The sequence below is a fragment of the Fukomys damarensis genome, unplaced genomic scaffold (genome assembly GCF_012274545.1).
Source record: "Fukomys damarensis isolate Sample0158 unplaced genomic scaffold, DMR_v1.0_HiC HiC_scaffold_19, whole genome shotgun sequence".
Taxonomy (NCBI): domain Eukaryota; kingdom Metazoa; phylum Chordata; class Mammalia; order Rodentia; family Bathyergidae; genus Fukomys; species Fukomys damarensis.
This window is the reverse complement of record NW_022900931.1, coordinates 34,413,972-34,427,297: the sequence shown is the minus strand read 5'-3', so window position 1 is coordinate 34,427,297 and position 13,326 is coordinate 34,413,972.

Here is a 13,326-nt window from a genome sequence, read left to right as displayed (position 1 = left end):
CTGGAAGGAACTAGCAGTTGGAGGCTTCTCACTGACGATGCCCCTCTGGGATTTCTCCACAGAGCCTCTTCATGTCTACCACGCCCTCCTGGTCATCCCCGTTAGGGAACATCATTCTAATTTCTATTACCGTGGATTATTTTCACTAAATTTTGAAGATCTTTCTATTTCTCTTCCTGTTGATTTCAAGTCTAATTCTACTACATCCAAAGAAAAATGTGTGTTCATACATTCGCTGTATGTTCTTAGGCCTTTGCAATGTTTTGAGACTTTCTGTGACCCAACATACAGTATATTTTGGTGAATGTTGCCTGCAAACTTAATGAGAATGTGTGTTCTGCAGTGGTTGGATGTGAGGTTCTATATGTGTGAATTAGGTTCAGATATTCCATGTTTGTCAGTCTTTTTCTATTTATTAGCTGCAACTGTTATCAGATACTTCGAATGACGTGTTACAGTCCCTAACTATTATATTAGATTATCAATTTCTACTTCTAGGTCTATCACCTTTGCCATTACGCATTTTAACTATGTTGTCAGGTATAAATAAAATTAAAATGATTATGTTTCGATGAATTGGCTTCTTCATCATTAATATTTTCATATCAACTTACCAATTTTGTCTTAAATTCTATTGTTCGATATTATTATCTCTACACAGCTATCTTTTGGTTAAGATTTGAATACCATATCTTTTCCTTCCTTTTATTTTTCCATCTTCCCATGCTCTTATACATAAAGTCCCCCACAAACAGTATCTCATTTAAAGTGTGACTCATATAAGCAGCATATAGTTGGTTTCTTTTCTAAGACAAATTGCCAAATGAGTCCAGCCAAAAAAATAGAACCCCAACTCATCTAGTCACAAAGTTATTTGTCTTTAAAAGTATAATTTTGCAATTCAGGATATTTTTAGTTAGTGCAGTGAGAACATTTTGCCACTGGGCCCTGCTACATCCTAACGTAAAGTGTCTTTGTGTCATTAATACTACATTTATCTACACACATTTAATGTGATAGTGCTTTATTTGGTCAAACTTTTTGATATTTGTTCATTTTACTGTTGGATAGTTTTATCTTTCCAACTCTAAGGATATATAATATAAACATCCCATGCCCGACATGTCAGAAGGCTCCTAGATATCCCAATGCAAAACAAAACCAATGACCCTGTCCACCACATTCAATGAGAAATCTCCAGAACTTTGTCAAGTTTATAGGGACTCAAGTTTTCATGGTGATTTTGCTTCTGAGCATCTGTGTCTTCCACTATCAATATCTCTAATGTGATTTCACAGCTGCATTTGGTCCAGATGTGTTTTCTCTTTTTCCTTTATTCCTCCCCAACCCTTTCCTCACTAAAAACCTCATATCCCACTTTTCATTATCTCCAAACCTTCAGCGAAGCCTTTACTGAAGACCTGATATCATGATGTATTTGTAAACTATATCATTACCAATTATCCTAGAGAAATGTAGTCCAAATGAGGTGAATCTTTTTTTTTTTTTTTGTAGGTGAATCTTTAATCATCATGACCTCAGAGTTTTCACAGGTCACCTTTTTCTCGCAACATTAACGTAACTTCTTTCTCCAATTGTACCTTTACTTTTACATAAATCACATTTTATCTCTCCCTCTCTATTCAACTCTGCCTACTCTAACAGACTAACACACCATACCAGAAGAGGTGTGTGTGTTTTCAGGATCTTATGCTTATAAGCACTGCTATGGTTTATATGAAGAATGTCCCCCAAAGACCTCAAGTCCTCACGGGCGGGACTTTGGAAGAGGACTGGACCGTGGGCATTTAAGGCTGACTTGCTGGTAGGAGGCGGCATCTGGTTGAAGAGGTGAGCCTTGGCTCGGAAGGGTCTGTCTTCCTTCCTGGCTCCTCCCTTCACACTCCACTTCCTGGCTGCCATGCTGTGAGTGGCTTTCCTCTCCCAGACCTTCTTCCATGCTTTTCTAGTTTGGAACTGGCCAACAATGGGCTAAAAACCTCTCCTCCTTCAAGTTGTGGGTGTCAGGTATTGTGTCCCAGCAACAAGGAAAGTGACTAAGACGAGCACCAAAGTATTGCACATGATTTTGTTTCAGTCTTTCTTTTCAGTTGTCTCTATATGAAAAAGAACAAACTATAAAAACTTCTTTCCTACTAACATAATTTATGCCACAGATGTTTCTTTTTCTGCCCCTGTTTGTCCTACAGGGAGTCATACTTTCAGTAATACTTGAGCCTAAACTTCTGATCACAATCAAGCAAGAAATCATAACCCTTCACTGTCTCCCCTCCCATCCTGAAGACAACACATCTAACAATCTTTTACCCCATAGCCCCAACTTGCAATTGTTATTGACAAAATCTAAGCTTATGGGTCCAAATTACTAGCGTTCACATTTTTTAACTGTATATGTATTACCTTTCAAGACTCTTACCAGTCTACCTGGGAATAAGAACCAAGAAGTTATCAGGGACAGCCTTCCCTCTGCTTTCTGCTCTTTTCTAATTAGTGTAGGTTTTATAGAAAGAAGGTAAATACTTCTCTGTTGCATATTTACTTGATTATTTCAATAGAGATTTGGAAAGAGAGAGGAAATCACTTCCATGCTTAAATGCAGATGAAATTACCTGCATTTCTAGTTTGCAGAACAAGAAATCTATTCATGAATTTTTACTGAAACTTGGTCTCCTGTTAAAACTTATTCTTTGAATTATTTTGCATCCAATTTTTAAATAGGAGTTCATGCTTCCACCTACCATCCCCCTTAATTTGTCCCATCTTCTTTCTCCTGTGTGGATCCTGCCATACCATTCTGTAGCCATGATCTTAGTCTTTGCCTAGTAAGAATTTATTCAAGGAATGCAAATTTATCTGAATATTCACCCTCGTCTGTTTTTATTTTTGAAAGCCAACATTTCCACCATATTACACAGAATTTATTTCTAAAACTCTGTTTAAAATTGATTTCTTTTGGTAAATTAAATGCACCAGCAGAGCTGTTATTTAAAGGAAGCTTTCGGTGAATTCATTTTACAAAGGAAAGGAATTTTTTTGCAATGTGAATAAATTCCGAGCCCAGCCCATTTCCACCTCCTCTTCCCACTAACAACAATAACAGAAAAATCTGTTTTATAAATTGGGATTTCTGAAGAGTAGATGGGGCTCAACATACTTCATTTAAAAACCAAATGTAAACACTTACAGACCCTACACCATGACTCTCTCATAGCTGCACAAATTGTTATGCATTCTCTCTATTTGAGAACACACTATACCTTTTTCAGTGCTTTCGATTTTCTTTTCCCTTCCCCCCACCCCCAGACCATCAGATGCTTACAGGGAGCTGAAATGAGACACGAGAAAAATCAGAGAAAAATATTTTTTTTTCTTTGTAAATGTTACAGACCTCTGAAGTCTTTCTCCTCGGCTCATACTCTCTTAACTTTGTCCTGTCCTTATCTCTGGCCCTTCGGAGACAGAGCAAAAATGCCAAGTAGCATGTACACACTGGCAGGTTTTTATGCTTGCTGTGCTTTTAAGCAATGAGGCTGGCAGCCCAGAAAAATCAATTCATTTGCTAGAGTTTTTCTGGATGACTGTCCATTCCCGTTGCAGGAATTCCCTTGCGTGGTGCTTTTCTCAGCACTGTGCTCTTGATGTAGTCAGTAATGATGTCTGTTATGGGGACGATGGATCCAAAAATGAGGAAACCTCACAGTGAAAGATAAGCTTTTGCAGTTGTCCAAGAAACACAGTAAAGTGCAGTTATGGGGCCGAGGCACTCACTAATAAGACCTGCTTCTGATGATTAAGGGAGAGTGCCCAGTAGGCTTCATGCTGAAGTAATTAGCAGAATTTCTGATTATACTCTGACAAGTTCAATACAGAGCTGTTTAGTTACTTTCTACATTCTCAACACACATGGAAAACACATGTGGCATTGACTGCAGTTTGTTCTACTTTAGAGGTGTTGATAAAATATTTTTTAAAATGTAATTCACAAGCCTGTAACATTCCTCAACCCTGCAGGATGTGAATCCGCCTCCTAGTCAAAAGGCAATGTCCTGGCAGAGAACCCTGTCACCAGCAAGCTGACTGTTTGTTCTACCCCGAACCAGTATTGCTCTACCCTAGTACTGACCTCGCCTTCAACCTAGACCGTTTGTTAGGACCCGGGCCAGCACCGGAGAGCTGTGTGTTGTGAAGGAGCAGACACCAAGCTGGGGCCTTCTCTCATCTTCTTCTGCTTCCAGCTTTGGCAAGGTCCTGTGTCCCCAGAACCAAAGCACCAGGCTCCCGGCAGAACCCAAATGTAAGTCTCAGGAAGCAGTACAAGAATGGCACAGGAAAACAGAGTAACTAAAATCACCAAATCCTTGGGATTCCTCCCTGTCCATATTTCTAAACAAACTTGACTCCACCACCACTGGCTGTCAGTATCTTCTGTGACTATCATCGTCTCTGCCTCAGATTAATATCAGTCTCTCAAACGCCCTTGCCTCTAGTATTATTTTCTTCAAAACATTCTCTGGTGTGGCCCAAAGCAATCTTCCTAAAATGTAAATGTGATCATGTTTTTGCTTCTCAAAGCCCTTCACTGGCTCCTTGGACCTTCAGAATTAAGTTCAAATATTTTGGCACAGATTAAATGAGGGGCCATGCCAGTTGCTGTCCAGAACTATTACTGCTGACAGTGAAGGAGGGAAGCAGTCATAGTTACCCTAGGACCATGGGTGTGACTAGGGATGATCTCAAGACAAAGGAGAACATATGGTCACATAGCACATAAGTGGATACGATGTGCTTCGGGTCTGATTCCTGCTGAGCTCTTCAACCTCACCTACCAGCCTGTTTGGGCTTGGATCATGGATGTTCCCCAAAGGAAGTGAAGGCTTGGTTTCCAACCTGGGGGTGCTGTTGAGAGATGGTGGAACCTTTAGGAGGTGGGGCCTAGTGGGAGGAAGTTAGGTCATTGGGACCCAAATCCCTTCCTCTCGCTTTTCTTCCTGGCCATCATGAAGCAAATAGCTTTGCTCCACCATGAACTCCATGCCTTGTCACCAGCTCAAGAGCAACAAATCCAACTGATCATGAACCAAAAACACTAAAATCATGAGCCAAAATAAATCTGAGTTGATTTTCTCAGGTATTGTGCTGCAGAAATGAAAAGCTAATGTACATCTCTTTCTTGTTTGTATGCAATGATCTTTTCATTGCCTTGAATTTGATTATCCTCCTCCCTTCACCATCTAGACAGCTCTGAATAAGTCCGCCAGGCCCTGACTTAGGCTCCTGTTGTTGGGGAAGCTGTCACTGCCTGACCTCTTGAGATGAAGCTAAGTGCTTCCACCTGAGGGCTCTCCCTCCACTGCATTTAGTTGTCTCGTCTCCTACCCTCTTGAACACCCCCCCATCAACTGCTAAATTGTTTGAGAGTAGAGATCCTGGTATTGGGGGACTCTCAAAACATGTGAGTGAATTGATTCCAAGTGCCACTGGAATTTGGAGAAGAGAGATTTAGGGCAGATGGAATTTGGGTTTGGTCTTGAAGACTGGTGGCATCAGAGAGCCTGCGGGCAGTGGGTGCAGGCACAGCCTGGGTAGCAAAGCCACCACCGCTTCTGGGGGTGGAGGTGCATTAGACACACAGCATGCTATGGCACTGGGGACCTGGATTTGCATTGGCCCTGAAATTCTAGCACAAGAAAAGCCATTGTCATCTTAATAACTGATTCGAAAATTTAATTTCAGTTGCAGTGAATTAAAGGAAGAGAATAGTACCAGGAAGGAAAGCTGAGTAGCATGGTGAAGGTGCTGATCATCTTCAGTCCATAACCCAGGACCTGATTACACAAATGTATTTATTTAATACAGAGCTGATGGATTCTGTGTGTGTGTGTGTGTGTGTGTGTGCTATAACAAGCTTAAAAGTAAAATGAGTAGTTTCTCTCTAAGTCCCTTTCCCCAGTTGGTTAACTGGGGCATTAAATATGACGACTTCAGCTGCCTGTCCTGCCCTGGCCATAGCCCGAATCTGGAAAGCCTGCCTTAAGGCTAAATGTGTCTGAAAATCTTGAAGACTTCTTGTCCATCAAAGCATTAGAACAGTGAGTAAATAAGTGGGTTTATTCAATGCTTAGGTGCAAGTCTAATTCTTTTTAAGATATGCTTTCATTTTTGTTAATGGCACATGTGTTTCCAATGAAACGTTCAAACGTGCATTTGTGCTCACCACCGATTTAGGGACGTTCAAAGCTTGCTGCAGTACCCCTGTGCCTGTGTGTTAGCATTCGGTTGGAAGCCCACTCTGGTTGACATGCATATGCATGGCTGGGCCTCCCTCTCCAGTCTGGGGGCTCTCCTCTCCCTAGCCCCAGGCCCCTCATTTCCATTTTTGTTTTCCCCAGAGGCAGACTTGCCTCAGGATGCCTGGATCCTCTCACCCATCCCTGTGGGTTTAAAATGACACCAGCTGCTGACATCCAGTGGCTGCTCAGTTTCCTTACAGGCGGACATTCAGTTTACTTCTGCTGAACCTGCTCCTGTCAGAGGGAGCCCTGCCCAAGCTGCCCAAGTGACAGCCGAGGGTGACAGCTGCTTCTTCGTGGGTGCCTGTGCTCACCGCGCCCGGAGTACTCCAGCCACCAGGCTTGGAGGACCAAGTCGGGGGCCTGGTGATAATGTCAGGAGCTCTCAGCCCTACTCTGAAGCAGAACACAGCCCTTCACAGGCCTCGGCTGCTTCCTGCTGACTTCCTCCTTCCTGTCCCCTCTGCCACATCGCCCTTCCCTCACCTCAGAGGCCTAATGGGTAATCATTTCCTGACAGAAAATTAACTCAAATTGTGAAACAGAAGTCACTTGAAAAGAGCCCGGCTCCACGTTTTATAGTTTTTCCAGGGAAAACAGGCTTTGCCTTGGCCAGCCCGCGGTGGCCCGGTAGGATATGACTTGTGACAGGTCTGAAACGCGTTCAGAACGGTAAACACGAGCAGGCCGCGCGCCCTCATTTAAACGGGGGCGGGCGGTGTTTACCACCACGAAGCCAGCGCAAGTGGCTTCACTTCAGAGCAAGTCATTCCTTTTGAATGCGAGCCGGGGAGAGAGACTATAAGGAGGAAAAAAGTTTGGTTTCAATATGTGAAATTGGTTCCCCTGGGGGAAACTTTAATTCTTGTCAAATGTTTAAGGAGAATGCAACGGGGGAATTTTCCACGTTCGCAGATGGATTCCCTGGCGCCCGGGCTGAGGCTCTGGGCAGTTGCCCTCTGGGTCGGTCGAGTTGCTTCTGGAGGGCTCACAGCCTGGGAAAGAGCAGCGAGGGAGGCCTGGCCAGATGGCAGTCCAGCCAGCACGAGCACGGCAGGAGGCAGGACGCAAAGAGAGGGAGGAGCAGCCCTGCCAGCAGGTCGGCGGCAGAGACACACAGGCCGAGCAGATGCCGCCGGGAAAGCTGCTTTTCACCTTCCTTTCCTCAGGCCCTGGGCACCCCAGCTGGAAGGCAGGCCCTGCCAGGCCAGGGGACCTTGGCACTTCCAGAAAGAGGGTGAACAGGACAGTGCCTGCCAGGCACACAAACGAGGGCTGGCGATGATGGTCATAAACACATTTTCTGAGCCCAAGTGTCTGAAGTCCAACGCCCTTGGGACAGAATTCAGAAGCCCTAATTGTAACAGACAACTGGGCCACTGCTGGGCATGGCTGGTGTTCTGAAGAGGAAGAGGAGACCCACTGGGGAGAACTGGTCGCTCCAGCAATGGGACAGAAGCGCTGAAGGCATCTTCCCCCCAAATCAAGGACCCTGCCGTTAAGTACATATGCTGTAGACAAACAAAGGCCACGACAGCCCCAGAACTTACACTGAGTTGGGCCACAAAACAGACATTGTTCCATCCACTTTCTAAGATGCAGGCGGCACTTGACCTTGGGAACATCCAGGAGAGTTAAGGACAAAACCCCAGTCCCTGGTGACAGCCAGCTTCTCTGTAGGGCTGTAGGCGCGCTCAGCGCTCACCCTTCCCGTGTTGCTGCGCAGCCCCGGGCTGCGTTACTCCTCTCTTCTGCCTACTGTTATGCGCGTTGTTCCCATCTTCCTGGCTGGACCAGGAACCCTTGGAGAGCAGGGACCCCATCTGTCACCACTTCTGAATCCTGTGTGCCCACCCAGACTTGCACATGGCAAGTGCTTAATGGCTTTCTGCTAAGTAAGTGAAGCCGGGCCAGTCATGCGTGCCTGTAACCCCTGCAGTCTGGGAGAGGCTGAGGCAGGAAGGTCAAAGGTTTGAGCCCAGCTTGGGCAACTTAGTGACTTACTGAGATAATAGAAAATAAAATAAAATAAAGGCTGAGGATTCAGGTCAGTCCAAGCACCCTGGCTTCAATCCCCAGGACTGGGGGAAGAAAAAAAAAGAATAAATGAGATTTTTGGCTTGCTACTAATAAATAAGTGTTGTAAAAGAACAAGAAAAGGAGGGAGAGTTTTTAAAATCCCAGCTACTCTAAGTGGGAATAGCATGGTTTAGTAAAAAGCTTTGAAGGCAAAAATCTCCGGATACCAGCTGACCTCCTTCCCACCCTCCCAATTTTTTTTCCTTCCTCCTGTCCTCCCTTCCTTCCTCCCTTCCTTCCTTCCTCCCACATGCAAAGTGTACATCATAATATAGTAAGGTGATGTTTTAAACCATGCACTTATGGTATAATGTTCAAATCAGAATAAACTTAACTATTCAAACATGTATCATTTCTTTGTAGTGAAAATATTCAAAACCCTTTATTCTAGCTTTTTAAAAATGCATGCAGTACGGTACAGTATGATCATTTGTATCCCCACATTGTAAAATAGCACACGGAAACTTATTTCTCCTAGGGCTGTTGATCCACCTCCCCCCAAAACCCCTCAGCCTGTATCTTCCTGCCCCTTGAGGCCATTTCAATACTGAGTGAGACTCCTGGCCGGGGACCCTGAGAGTCCTCCTCGTGCCCACATTTGCCCATGTCAGAGAGTGGGTTCTGGGTGGTAGTCATGGAAGGGTTCAGAGGCACAGACAAGCTGAAGGTGGAGAGAAGGGGCCAGCTTTGCAGAGCAAGCAGCCTCCGAGGAGGCCCAAAGATGCTACTGACCAGTGTTTCACAAATTTCTTTTATCCACTTTTGAACCACAGCACTGAGCGCTGCTATTGAAACACAAAGGTTATCTTGGAGGACAGCTGGAGGGGACCTGGGAGATACGTCAGATACACTCTTTGATGATCAACAGAGGGCATCTTGGTACTTTGAACCAAGACGAAAAGGTCTGCAAAGGGGAGCCAGGGAAGATACCAGCAACTAAGCAGGTGACCAAATATGTTCAGGGCAAGTTTCCTAGCCCGTTTAGAAAATGAAGTTGCTACACGCCTTGGCATGGTAAGTCCCCATAGACACGTCTCTCTAAAGCAGGTCTAGCTTAATTTGACATCATTTCAAGGCAGGGGGATGAGGAAACCACAGGGAGCATGGTACGCAATGACTTCAGCACATCCTTGGCAACACAGTCAACAACATTTTTACAGAAAGTGTGGTGAAATATGGGCTGGCTTGAAATTAGTGAACAACTGAAACTGAAAAGTGGTTAGTTTCTACAGAACTCTAGACAGTCGTTTCTAGCTGGGCCTGGTGGAGCACACATGTGATCCCAGAACTCGGGAGGCTGAGGCAGGAGGATCACTGTGATTTCGAGGCCAGCCTGAACTGTGCAGCAAGACCTTGTCTCAACAAACTAACTGATTAAATAAATAAATAAATAGAGTTGTTTCTAAACTTCAGCTGTTTTATCAGAGGCTTTTCTGAAGACAGACAATATCAAATCACAAGTGAAGGAAGCCAAGAGAGCCAGTTCTATAAACACAGACTCACGGTTCAAAAGGCAGCCGACAACCTCAGAGACTGGCTGAAAAGGACAGAAGAAAACCTAAAAGGGAAGAAGTGTTAAGTGTTACAATTAACATTCCAAATGTAAACCACAGAAGAATGGGACAGAGGTTATGCAGGATGGCATGAAAAAGATCAGAGGATGAAGAGTACCCATTATACTACAATTAACATTCCAAATGTAAACCACAGAATGGGACAGAGGTTATGCAGGATGGCATGAAAAAGATCAGAGGATGAAGAGTACCCATTATGTACCCAGAGTACCAAGTGTGGGACATGCTGAACAGGGGAAAGCACAGAAGAAACGAGAGCGGTCTCTCAAGAAGAGGATACTTGTTGCAGAAAGGAAAGTCAGGAAGGACAAGGAGACAGTCTCATTCAGCAAAAGCATTACGAGCCGCTAGCAAAGGCAACTGCCCACCCATGCATGACAAGGGCTCTCTGGCGAGGCCGGTGACACGGCCAGAGTCATCTGACGACACAGCTTGCAGGGGGAAATGTTGTGCCATGTCTAGATCTAACAGCTGCAGCAGGATTCCCAGCCGGTGGCGAGTGAGCAGGCCAGAGCGCAGTGGACAGGGTACTTGAAGCATGGAATCTGGGGGAAGCTATTTCACCCTGCGGACAAGAACAACCAAGCAAGGGATTTGAGACACTGGACCGAGTTGACGAAGCTCCCCGGTCCACGCTTGGGAGGAAAGGCGGCTTCCCATCCTGAAGACTGCCCAGGTTTCCCTCAGCCTCTTGGTTCTCGGTCACTTTTATCCCTTTCCCTTCCTCGATCTTAGCAGCGAAACGCCTCATTATGTTGCTGATTTTTCTTTGTGAATCACTCATAGAACAAGCAATTGCTCGGCCATGTCATAAAACACGTTTCCACTTAAAGACACAAAAGAATTTGTTGTGAGCACAGGGGACCCTGACATGCTGTCCTGTCGCCAGCAGTACAAGAAAAGGCCCGAGAGAAGGGAGTCAGAGGACAGAGGAGAGAGAGGGCGTCTCCATTCTGTAGGGCCGGGCAGGGCTCTCTGGGCCCGTCTGATTCCATCTGCCTGGCTCCTCTCATGAAACATTCTATTTTGTACCTTCTGGGCTGCTGAAGAGGCACAGCAGAGATTTACAGCAACAGTTGTTCATTCCAGCCCAACTGGTTTGGCACAAAGAGGAGCTGTGTTTTTTCAGAACAGCTTTTCAACATTCCTGCATGAGCTGAAATGCATGAAAATTTCAGTTGTGAAACAACCAGATGTTTTTGTCAGGGAAGAAATAGATGACCCAGAAGAAGAAAACTGCGAGGACAAAGTTGCGGGCTGGGCAGGCAAATGGCACTGCAGGGACACGTGTCCTCTCCACAGCTCTGAGCAGCCACTCACCATGCTTTGCCTACTTGCACTGAAGCCAGACTCATCTTAGCCCTACCCTTCCGGGGACTCCAGGCAGCCACTGGGCTGCAAGGCTGGGGAGCCACAGAAAGCAGCCTGCTGACTTCTGCTGGAAACTGGTGTGGAGGGCTCAACGCCAGAGTAGAGACTGCTCTGGGCAGAACTGGCTCGGTGAGGCAGGTAGAACAGCTGCAGGATATAGAAGAAAACTAGCAATGAGGCCATGTTCCTCAGCTATGTGTTTCATCATTTCTTTGAGAGCATCTCCTCACCTGTCAAACGATGGGCTTGGACCACATTTTCCATAGCACTTTCCTTACCTCCTGCTTCAGTGAACCCTGATTTCACTGTTGCATACAAAGAGACAATACATTGAAATGGATCATGAGGAAATCACTTTTCCTGATCAGCTGATGGATAAAAGACAGAATTTTATTTTTCGATACAGGTGGCACTTCCTGGCTTGAACATCATTATTACTTCAGTAGATAAACTGAATGAAATGTATATTATATTAGCCACAGTTACAGGTAGTTTCCAAATCTTCCTGATTTCAAATAATATTCTGACCTAGTATCTTAGCAAGAGTTACAATTTTTAATTAGGAAAATAAGGCCAAAGTCATCAATAACTGGTAGGGAAATGGAAAGAGGTGAGACAGAGCCGTGTTTCTACGCTGTGTGACTTTGTGTCCTGAGTGTAAGGTTTGCTCGTCTTCCACGATGAGTCCTGGGTGGGGGCTCCTGAGGTAGAACAGCCCCAAAGTCACACACCTCCTGCCCCTTCATCTCTGGCCTTCTGCATCTCTTCGTTGTGTCACAGACCCAGGGCACACCACACATCTCCATCTGCCACAGAGCCCCAAGCTCCAGCTTCCTGAGGTGTCTTGGTGGTCTAGCACCTGCTCCAGCTTACACTCTTGCTACCCCTTTCCTCTGTCTTCTAAAATCCTGCTTGGTTCTAAGAGGGAAAAGGTCTTTGAAAAGAGGATGGAACTGAGAATGAGCCGGACAGAGAGTGCTAAGCTGCCTGTCTTCGTTTGTCCCTGCCACATGCCACACGCGGTTGAATTCCAGAGCCACACATCAGACTCCACTGCTGCTCTGCGCCTGATGATCCGCAGCTTCCCAGGCAGCTCCTCACGCCTTCCAAGTGCTACCAGCACCTGGGTGATTTGTTTAACATTACTCTTGTAAAGTTGCTGCCTCTCCCACAGCCACGTCAGCATGCCGCTCTCTTCTTCAGAGAGAGCCAAGAGAAACTATTAAAAATGTGTTTGAAATTACACATTCCCCGCTCTCCTTGACAAGAGGAGCTTTGCAAAGCTCGTTAAGAGAGCTGGAGAAAATTCCACAGCACATTTCTGGGTTTATGGTTATTATTTTGCATGTGCTGTGGAGCTAATAGAATATGACTTCGGACATCCGTCATCCAAGGGAAAATGGCCACCTCAGTCTCAGGCTTTAATACCACAGCGGCAGAGGTGGCTACCATTTTGGCCACTCACCTCCACTCGAGGTACTTGTGGACTTAGAGAAAGAGAGGAAAGCCAAGGGACCAGAGGCAAAGAGGAAAGGAATAAATTAGGGAGGCTTTGGGATGAGTCCTCTTCCAACCTTCTCTTTCTCCCTCCTCCCCTCTCCCTTGTCCTTTCCAATGCTGGATGGGATGGATTCAGCTTATTTAACAGCTTTGCTCCAACTCTGTAAAGCTGAGCTCAATCAGAGCTGGACTCCGAGACTTGTAAGTAATCTCGGAAAGGAGCCTTGCTAAGTGGAAGCAGCCTGCTTGGTTCAGTTTTCTCCTCTGGTTACCATCGATGACCTCCAGACATCTCAATTTCTTACATAACCTCAAGCAAGCAAAGCCAGGCTGCATTGCCTCTGCTGGAAAGAATGCCACGCTGACCTTCTCCCTTGTTGTGCACTAGCCTGACAGTGTAGGAACCACTACCATCGTCATCTTGCGTCTCCTCCAGAAGGTCTGCATGCCTGGTGAGTGTATCGCTGGTCAGACCCACTAGAAGTGAAGTT